Below are 11011 nucleotides of genomic sequence, written 5' to 3'. Positions count from 1 at the left end.
ATGTGACACGTTTACTTCCTTTTCTCTTTAAACTAGATCCGTTCTCTGTTCTTGCTTCACAACAAGGAACCAAACGTTCCTCCTTGTTTATTAGACAGCTCCCTCTCTAACCAAAACACTAAGAAGACACTTCTTTATGTCCTCATTTCCTCTTTAGGTCAGATCTCCTTCTTCTTCACCTCCTCCTAACTCTTCATAACTCGTAGTCGTCTGAATCTGACATGTTTTTATTCAGCTTCTTTATTTTTATTTTGTCTCCTGGCAACAGAAAAGCAGTTCATCAGCAGAGAGCAGCTTCCTGTTGGAGATCAGCTCCTTTCAGTCAGAGCAGCAGATGGTGGCAGACGGTGGGGAGCCACCACACACTCATACAAATAAATATATAAATATAAATACACACTATACACATAAACACATGCAGACAGCTTCATTTACACACAATCACAGCCCGCTAGACGCCCTACATTAAATATGGATGAACATATGTGAAGGTGGGAGTCAGTGAAGAAACAAACAACGACGACGTCCCTGAGCAGAGAGTCTCCAAATCTGAGCCTCAAGCTAGGGAGGTTACTGGGAAACAAGGAGCCGAAGAGAGGGAAGGAAACGAGGAATTATGGGAGAGGCTTCTTATTCAGAAGACATTCATTCATTCATTCATCTTCTGTAGCCTCTTGTCCTCTAAAGGGTCATGGGGGTCTGGAGCCTATCCCAGCTGTCATTGGTCTAGAGGGGGGGTCCACCCTGGACAGGTCTCCAGTCTATCACAGCTGTCATTGGTCTAGAGGGGGGGTCCACCCTGGACAGGTCTCCAGTCTATCACAGCTGTCATTGGTCTAGAGGGGGGGGTCCACCCTGGACAGGTCTCCAGTCTATCACAGGGCTAACACAGAGAGACACTTTAGAATCACCAATGAACCTAACCAGCATGTCTTTGGGAGGAAGCTGGAGAACCTAGAGAGAACCCACGCAGACACAGGGAGAACATGCAGACTACACACAGAAAGGAACCAGTCAGTCTGGATTAGAACCCAGAACCTTCTGGCTGGGAGGCATCAGTGTTGACCACCTCACCACTGTGACTTTTCCAAAAGATTTATTGAGTGTAATCAGGAAACATGTTTCCATTAATTAGACTGTGACGTAGAGTCATGTGTCTCATCATGTCTCTCTGAGAGGAAACACAGAAGACACACAGAGAACAAGGAGACTCCTCATAGAAAGACCTCCGACCGGCCAGCAGCTTAGAACCAACAACCTTCAGGCTGCGCTGACATGCTAGCTGTTAGCATCTCTATTAGCATGGTCGTATTACTGCCCTCTGCGGGACATAATTATTTACTAAAAGACGTCTCTGAAGCGTCAGATTCTCTTTTTTAATGAATTTCTTTAGACGTGAAGACTCTGAGACACGTCAACATATTTAGATGTCAGATAGTTAGAGGAGTTAGTTAGAGAGGAGGTGAAGAGGAGGTGAAGAGGAGGCGCAGCAGCGTTGTAGTCGTCTGCTGAGTCTCAGTGAATGGATCTCATCAGATACTCGTTAGCGTGAGCTGCTATTAACACATCATTAACACATGCTCGCTCGCCCTGTCTCTCTCACTCTCTCACTTCCTGTCTTCCAGTCGTCCTCGTGTCAAAAATAAAAGCCCAAAACTCACCGATTTAGTCCAGTGGTCGTCTACAGAGGGACGTGGTGTGTTCAGCGCCCATGTCTCTCTCTCTCTCTCTCTCTTTCTCTTTCTCTCTGTTCTGAGTGGCTGTCGCTCGCCCTCAGTCTGATAAGGCCGGTCAGAGTTCAGTGTGTTGAAGGAGTGACTCTCTTTATTTCCATGTTTGCAGGAATGTGTTTCCATTTGTAGAAAGTGTTGGCGCCGTTAAAGGACCTCGTTAAGTTTTAACAGAGTCAACTCAAACGTTTTCAGGAGGATTAACTGATTAAAACATCTCCATTATGTATCTAGATTATACGGCGGAGTTATGTTCAGCAGGTCACCTGTAGGTCAGTCACATGTCACATGACTCTAACGAGGCTGCGCCGCTGACGGAATGATTTTAAAGGCCTCAGGGCGTCAATTAAAGGTCGAAACAATCTGGACCTGAAAATAAACACGAATAAAAAAGACCCAACAGATACAAGAACGATTAATGGAACCAGAGCAAACATGGACGACAACCAGCAGCTGACCGAGACCTAAGGCCTGGACACGTCAAACAAAAAGTAGCACCTGAACGCACCGCAACAACCCACAACCCACAGGTGGCAGTAGTCTGTATTAAGAGCTAATGTTAGCTGGGAGGCTAGGAGGAGCTACTGTTAGCTGGGAGGCTAGGAGGAGCTACTGTTAGCTGTGAGGCTAGGAGGAGCTACTGTTAGCTGTGAGGCTAGGAAGAAGTACTGTTAGCTGTGAGGCTAAGAGGAGCTACTGTTAGCTGGGACGCTAAGAGGAGCTACTGTTAGCTGGGAGGCTAGGAGGAGCTACTGTTAGCTGGGAGGATAGGAGGAGCTACTGTTAGCTGTGAGGCTAGGAGGAGCTACTGTTAGCTGTGAGGATAGGAGGAGCTACTGTTAGCTGTGAGGCTAGGAGGAGCTACTGTTAGCTGTGAGGCTAGGAGGAGCTACTGTTAGCTGTGAGGCTAAGAGGAGCTACTGTTAGCTGGGAGGCTAGGAGGAGCTACTGTTAGCTGGGAGGCTAGGAGGAGCTACTGTTAGCTGGGAGGATAGGAGGAGCTACTGTTAGCTGGGAGGCTAGGAGGAGCTACTGTTAGCTGGGAGGCTAGGAGGAGCTACTGTTAGCTGGGAGGCTAGGAGGAGCTACTGTTAGCTGGGAGGCTAGGAGGAGATACTGTTAGCTGTGAGGATAGGAGGAGCTACTGTTAGCTGGGAGGCTAGGAGGAGCTACTGTTAGCTGGGAGGCTAGGAGGAGCTACTGTTAGCTGGGAGGCTAGGAGGAGCTATTGTTAGCTGTGAGGAAGAGCTCGTAGTTGATCTGTGTCTCCTTTCATCACTTCCTGTTTCTCCCCTGGTTCTATGAGCTGATCAGCCAATCACGGCTCGTCTCCTCAGTGAAGCGTCTCAGGGGATGACCCGTCAGGATCAGATGGCGTCTCCTCGAGGCCACGAGACTCGTCTCATTCATCTGTAACACTACAAACGCTCTGTCAGTCCTCTGGGAGTTGTAGTCTTTAACATCAAAGATCTGTAGTTCTTGGAGAGATCTTCCTGTTTTAGTTCAGCTCTAATTATTAATGAATCGTTTAGTCTGACTCTTCAGTGAATGAAGGAACCTCAGACTCTCCACAAGGAGGCGCTGTTACTCCTCAAGGACATGGAGGTCCATGAAAGTAAACCACTGCTCCTCAGGACAACTGAGATGTAGATGGAGAGGAAGATGAGGAAAGAGAAGAAAGAGAGGAACGAGGAAAACTAAGAGATAGAAGGAGAAGGAGGAAGAGGAGGAGGAGGAAGTAGATGGAGAGGAGGAGAGAAAGGAGAAGGAGGAGAGGAGGAGGAGGAGGAGGAAGAGGAGGAGGAAGAGGAGGAGGAAGAGGGGAGGATCCTGATCGTGGCTGGTGTCTGTTCTCAGGTTTGATGATGATGATGATGATGATGATGATGATGATCAGTAGAGCTCAGGGTCTGAAGCTCCTCTGACTCTGAGTCGCCCTGACAACGACGTCCGTCTGAATCTGTGTCTGTGGAGACGAAGCTCCTCCCAGGGGTCAAAGGTCAGCAGCCACAGGATGAAGAGGAATCAGCTGATTGATGACATCTCCTCCACACTGACCACTTCTTCTTCTACACCTCTGTTCTGCCTCCATCTCTTCTTCTTCTGTGGTTTCAGTGTCAGGTAAATGAACATTAAAGGCCCCTCTCTCTCTCTCTCTCTCTCTCTCTCTCTTCCTGTCGGCCATCTTGTTTGAATGAACCTTTATTGAACTGTCAGTGTGAGCAGAGTCTGCAGCTCTTAAAGGCTAGCATGCTAACCCTGCTAGCATGCTAACTGACAGACCGTGGCCACTTCATTAGGTACAGCAGTGACAGCATGTGGAGGTCCTGGTGTTCAGCTTTAACTGACAGGTGTTCCTAATATTCTGACGCTGTCGACGGGTGAATCCCTCGGTTCCATCCTGATGTCTTCTAAAAGCTTTTAATGTCCAAACTAAACCTAAGCCCTTCACAGGTGTACCTAATGAAGTGGCCAGGTGAGTGTTTGCTGTTGTAGTTAATGATTGAGTTACTTTCAGTTTGTCCTCCTGGTCATGTGACTAAACACAAACATGACCTCCTTCTACTTCCTGCTTTCATGAATGAACATCAACTTTATTCTTTTCTCCTCAGATGGTACAGCTGCACCTCCTCCTCCTGCTCCTCCTCCTGCTCCTCCTCCTCCTCAGCAGGAAATCACTTCACAGCATCAGCACAGCTCCTGAGTGTACTCTTCCTCACTGTAACCTCCTCCTCCTCTTCCTCCTCCTCCTCCTCTTACTCCTGCTGTCATTCATGATAAACGGTGTGAGCAGACAAAGAGCATCTCTCCGTTTCTCCTCCTCCTCCTCCTCCTCCTCCTCGGTGCTGCTGGAGGCTGTGACCGGCAGCCCGCTGCCCTCAGCCCGGCTGCAGGCTGCCTGTCTCGGCTGTGATTCTGCTGACGGAGCCGTTTGTAGCTGCAGAAAAAAAAAAAAAAAAAAAAAAAAAAACCCTCTCGGACTGACGGACCGGGTTTCTCGGTCAAACCGGACCAAGCGAACGCGCGCTCCCCCCTCCCGGTGCCTCGTGCCACAGAGAAATAAACCCCGCCACTCCGTTACCTTCATAATTCCTGCCGCGTCCCTCCGGTTGTGCCCGCACCGCGCCGCGCCGCGTCTCCGTCCTCCGCTCCGGTCGATCCTCTCCGGGCTCTCCGTGCTCGCTCCCTCGGCGCCGCTGCCGCTGCTGCTGCCGCGTGCATGCGCCAGCGTGCGCGGTGAGAGGGGCGCGTGTGGGGCGGTGCGTGATGTCCACTGCAGGTAAAAAACAAGAATCCCGCACACAGTGAATGCGGCGTGCACGTTCTTCCTAGCTACACTAGTGCGCGTGCGCCAGCTGTATGTGTGTGTGTGGGGGGGGGGGGGTCTGTGTTTTACTACAGTGATGATGATGATGATGATGATAGTAGGTGTCTCTCCACCATCCTCTCTCCCTCTCATAGAAGCAATAAGGGGGGGCTCCTCCTCCAGGGGGCGGAGTCAGGGTATGGGGGGTATTCAGGGTAATGGGCTGACATCAGCGAGTGTGTGAGGGCTTGTATTGCTCATGTTGTGAGGACATGAACCAAGTCCTGGTGAAACACACCATTAACACCTGATTCAGGTTAAACAGGTCCAGGTGTGAACACTGGTCTGGTCTCTAGTGTCCACGTTAAACGGGTCCAGGTGTGAACGCCGATCTGGTCTCTAGTGTCCACGTTAAACGGGTCCAGGTGTGAACGCCGATCTGGTCTCCAGAGTCCAGGTTAAACGGGTCCAGGTGTGAACGCCGATCTGGTCTCCAGAGTCCAGGTTAAACGGGTCCAGGTGTGAACGCCGATCTGGTCTCCAGAGTCCAGGTTAAACGGGTCCAGGTGTGAACGCCGATCTGGTCTCTAGAGTCCAGGTTAAACGGGTCCAGGTGTGAACGCCGATCTGGTCTCTAGAGTCCAGGTTAAACGGGTCCAGGTGTGAACGCCGATCTGGTCTCTAGAGTCCAGGTTAAACAGGTCCAGGTGTTAACACCGATCTGGTGTCAGTCCACATGTGGAGGTGGTCTGGGACACATGTGACCTCCTTCCTTTGGTAGTGTGAACACACAATGAGTCCTGGGTCACATTAAAGACCACCTACTCAACAGGGCTGATCTGAGGAAGAGGAGTTTAACTCCTTCATTCAACCACTAGTAGAAATGATCACATGAATCAGTGATGTCTGTTCATTAGTAATGAGAGCCTTTTAAAAGATTCTGGTCTTGGAACTGAGAACCAAACTAAACTAGAAACTATGACACCTGATTATTGAAGTGAAATATAAGTGTGTCTCCACCTGGTCTCACCTGGTCTCACCTGTCCATCCACCTGGTCTTAATATAAATGTGTCTCCACATGCGTCCCCAGCCAGCACTTGAGATCTGATCTCAGTGTGTGTGTCTGTAAATCAGCAGCGCCATCATGTGGTCAGTAGAATATTGTAGCAGCTGCTGTCTCTAATGGATCTCTACCTACCGCTGGATCAGAACCATCAACAGCTGCTTGTTGACTTGGAGACATGATCCAGATGTTGGAACCAGATGGAAAGACTCTCACATGTTAAGATCTGATTTATTTATGAGACAAAGACTCAGATTAGACCTGAACCCTGGAAGCTTCATCCTCAGAGGAAGATGAAGAAGAAGAGAGGGAGACAGAAGTGGAGCAGGTCCTTATCTCTCTGGGTTTTATTTCTTCTATGATCATTTATTTATTGATAATATTTTAATTATTTATCAGAAGATAGTGAATAAATGAACTGGAATAAAAACTAAAATGAAAACAGGAAGAGTCTGATTTGACCTGGTTTAGTTTTAATGTTGAAAGAGTTTAACATTATTCCTGTTTGTTCGTCCAGCAGGAGGCAGCAGAGCTCTACCAGAGAGGATCATGGGAGAATCAGTCACAAATCACTATTCATTCATTCATTTAATCAGTTCAACATTAAAACATCAGAATAAAACCTGTCAGCCTTCAGGGGCCCCAAGCAGAGCACCATGAGGAGCCCCTTCAAAATAAAAGCATCCGGGTTCAAGAGTGTTGAAGCTGTGAATGAAGGAAGGAAGGAAGGAAGAGGAGGAGGAGGAGTTATTCTTCATCAGATCATTTAAACATGAACGTGAATCTTTCAGTTTCCTGTGATGAACCAACGTCACCAGCTGGAGGCGCTGCAGCTCCATCATCATCATCATCATCATGATCATCTTTATCTTTATCTTTATCTTTATCTTCATCTTCATCTTCTCTTCTCTAAATGTCCACTAGACGAGGACAGAAGAAGACGTCCTGAACTAAAAGTGTTTTTTATCGTTTGTTCTGATTTTATTGAGACAAACCAACGAGTGAAAGAAGAGACGGACGTAAATCCTCTCAGAGTCAGAGGATTATAGACGGATTAATATGGAGGCTTAGGGACACATCAGCCTGTGTCCTCATGGACATCACAGAGACATATGTGTCTCTGTCATGTTGGTTCGTTGTCTCTTCTGTCTTTCGTCCTGTGGTCTGTCTCTAAGTGTCTCTGAGGAGCGTCTACTCCATATGTTGATGGACAGGTTCATAATGGGACAGTGTCAGAGGCTGACCCGTTTGTGGACACTGACATGAAAAAAGTCAACTGTCTGTCTCTTCCACAGGGAGCCCAGGGCCCCTAGGTGGTCCACAGAGGTACTGCAGGGGTCCTGGACGTTCTGGTTGACAGTTTTTCATCTATTTGTATTTTTATTTGTTTCCATAGCGATGGATGAACGGAGGCTGACGTTGTCTTTCAGTCAGACACATTCTAGCCTGGACCCGTCCCTCCAAGAGGACGACCTGCCTCTGTGGCTGCTGAGCCAATCACAAGGCTGCATCTTACATCCACACTGCAGCATTAAAGATGAAAGATGAAAACAACAACATTCATTCATTCATTCATCTTCTGTAACCTCTTGTCCTGTGAAGGGTCATGGGGGTCTGGACCCTATCCCAGCTGTCATTGGTCTAGAGGGGGTGGGTCCACCCTGGACAGGTCTCCAGCCTATCCCAGCTGTCATTGGTCTAGAGGGGGGGTCCACCCTGGACAGGTCTCCAGTCTATCCCAGCTGTCATTGGTCTAGAGGGGGGGTCCATCCTGGACAGGTCTCCAGTCTATCCCAGCTGTCATTGGTCTAGAGGGGGGTCCACCCTGGACAGGTCTCCAGTCTATCCCAGCTGTCAGTGGTCTAGAGGGGGGGGGTCCACCCTGGACAGGTCTCCAGTCTATCCCAGCTGTCATTGGTCTAGAGGGGGGGTCCACCCTGGACAGGTCTCCAGTCTATCACAGGGCTAACACAGAGAGACACTCACACCTAAGGCCAATTTAGAATCACCAATGAACCTAACCAGCATGTCTTTGGACGGTGGGAGGAAGCTGGAGAACCTGGAGAGAACCCACGCAGACACAGGGAGAACATGCAAACTACACACAGAAAGGAACCAGTCGATGGATTAGAACCCAGAACCTTCTGGCTGGGAGGCATCAGTGATGACCACCACACCACTGAGACGCCTGACATTTACTTCATCCAATAGTTTTTTTCAGGATATTCATCAACATGTGTATTATATTTACCGTATATTTACAGTGTATTTACTGTATATTTACAGTGTATTTACAGTGTATTTACAGTGTATTTACTGTATATTTACTTTGTATTTACAGTGTATTTACAGTGTATTTACTGTATATTTACTTTGTATTTACTGTATATTTACTGTATATTTACCGTGTATTTACAGTGTATTTACTTTATATTTACTGTGTATTTACTGTGTATTTACTGTGTATTTATGTATATTTACTGTATATTGTATATTTACTGTATATTTACAGTGTATTTACAGTGTATTTACTATATATTTACTGTGCATTTACAGTGTATTTATGTATATTTACTGTATATTTACAGTGTATTTACAGTGTATTTACTGTATATTTACTGTGCATTTACAGTGTATTTACTGTATATTTACTGTGCATTTACTGTATATTAACTGTATATTTACAGTGTATTTATGTATATTTACTGTATATTTACAGTGTATTTACAGTGTATTTACTGTATAGTTACAGTGTATTTACAGTGTATTTACTGTATATTTACTGTGCATTTACAGTGTATTTACTATATATTTACTGTATATTTACTGTGTATTGACTGTATATTTACTGTGTATTTACCGTGTATTTACTGTGTATTTACTGTGTATTTACAGTGTATTTACATATATTTACTGTACATGCTGTTCTCCCTCCTCTCTGATGTTTCTTCACGTTTCATTCTGAACCAGTTTTTATCAGAAACTCTTCAAACACCTGGAAACACTTGACAGGAAATGAGAGGTCGACCTTCAGGTGAAGGACAGACACTCAGGTTAGTCCTTGTATCTCTGAGAGGACCGGTCCTCATACACACACACACACCACACACACACACACACACAATGTGAGTCTTAATGTTTAATTAATACAACACAAAGTCACCTCCTCTTCATCACCTCCTCCTTTACTTCCTTCCTGTCTCTGTACGTCTGGACATGGGTCCATAGTCAACACAGTGGATAGGTGGTGGTGGGGGGGGGGGATCTTATGATGTCATATGATAGAGTTCAGTGTGTGAAGGTCATGGTTCAACAGAGGCTGGTGTATATATATATATATTTAGTTGTGTTTTATATTAAAGTGGTCTAATCAGACCTTGTTGTTGTGCTTTCACTACTAAGATCATTAAATAATACATGTTGATGAATATCCTGAAAGAAACTGTTGGATGAAGTAAATGTCAGGCGTCTCAGTGGTGTGGTGGTCATCACTGATGCCTCCCAGCCAGAAGGTTCTGGGTTCTGGTTCCTTTCTGTGTGTAGTCTGCATGTTCTCCCTGTGTCTGCGTGGGTTCTCTCCAGGTTCTCCAGCTTCCTCCCACCGTCCAAAGACATGCTGGTTAGGTTCATTGGTGATTCTAAATTGGCCGTAGGTGTGAGTGTCTCTCTGTGTTAGCCCTGTGATAGACTGGAGACCTGTCCAGGGTGGACCCCCCCTCTAGACCAATGACAGCTGGGATAGACTGGAGACCTGTCCAGGGTGGACCCCCCCCCTCTAGACCAATGACAGCTGGGATAGACTGGAGACCTGTCCAGGGTGGACCCCCCTCTAGACCAGTGACAGCTGGGATAGACTGGAGACCTGTCCAGGGTGGACCCCCCCCCTCTAGACCAATGACAGCTGTGATAGACTGGAGACCTGTCCAGGGTGGACCCCCCCTCTAGACCAATGACAGCTGGGATAGACTGGAGACCTGTCCAGGGTGGACCCCCCCCCTCTAGACCAATGACAGCTGGGATAGACTGGAGACCTGTCCAGGGTGGACCCCCCCCCCCTCTAGACCAATGACAGCTGGGATAGACTGGAGACCTGTCCAGGGTGGACCCCCCTCTAGACCAATGACAGCTGGGATAGACTGGAGACCTCTCCAGGGTGGACCCCCCCCCTCTAGACCAATGACAGCTGGGATAGACTGGAGACCTCTCCAGGGTGGACCCCCCCTCTAGACTAATGACAGCTGGGATAGACTGGAGACCTGTCCAGGGTGGACCCCCCCTCTAGACCAATGACAGCTGGGATAGACTGGAGACCTGTCCAGGGTGGACCCCCCCCCTCTAGACCAATGACAGCTGGGATAGACTGGAGACCTGTCCAGGGTGGACCCCCCTCTAGACCAATGACAGCTGGGATAGACTGGAGACCTCTCCAGGGTGGACCCCCCCCCTCTAGACCAATGACAGCTGGGATAGACTGGAGACCTCTCCAGGGTGGACCCCCCCTCTAGACCAATGACAGCTGGGATAGACTGGAGACCTGTCCAGGGTGGACCCCCCCCTCTAGACCAATGACAGCTGGGATAGACTGGAGACCTGTCCAGGGTGGACCCCCCCCCCCAGACCAATGACAGCTGGGATAGACTCCAGCCCCCCCATGACCCTTCACAGGACAAGAGGTTACAGAAGATGAATGAATGAATGAACCGTAAATATAATAAAGTTAATAAACAGTAACTATATGTTACAGATGTTTTACTGATGATAAATGTTTAATGAACATCTGTTTGTTTAAAGCTCATCATCATCATCAACATCATCATCTTCATCATCATCATCATCATCATCATCATCATCATTATCATCTTCATCATGTTTTCATCTCTTTGTTCATCAAACTTCATTCAGGCTGATTT

Source organism: Chelon labrosus, assembly GCF_963514085.1.
Source record: "Chelon labrosus genome assembly, chromosome: 10".
Lineage (NCBI taxonomy): Eukaryota > Metazoa > Chordata > Actinopteri > Mugiliformes > Mugilidae > Chelon > Chelon labrosus.
Note: the sequence above shows the minus strand (reverse complement) of the source record.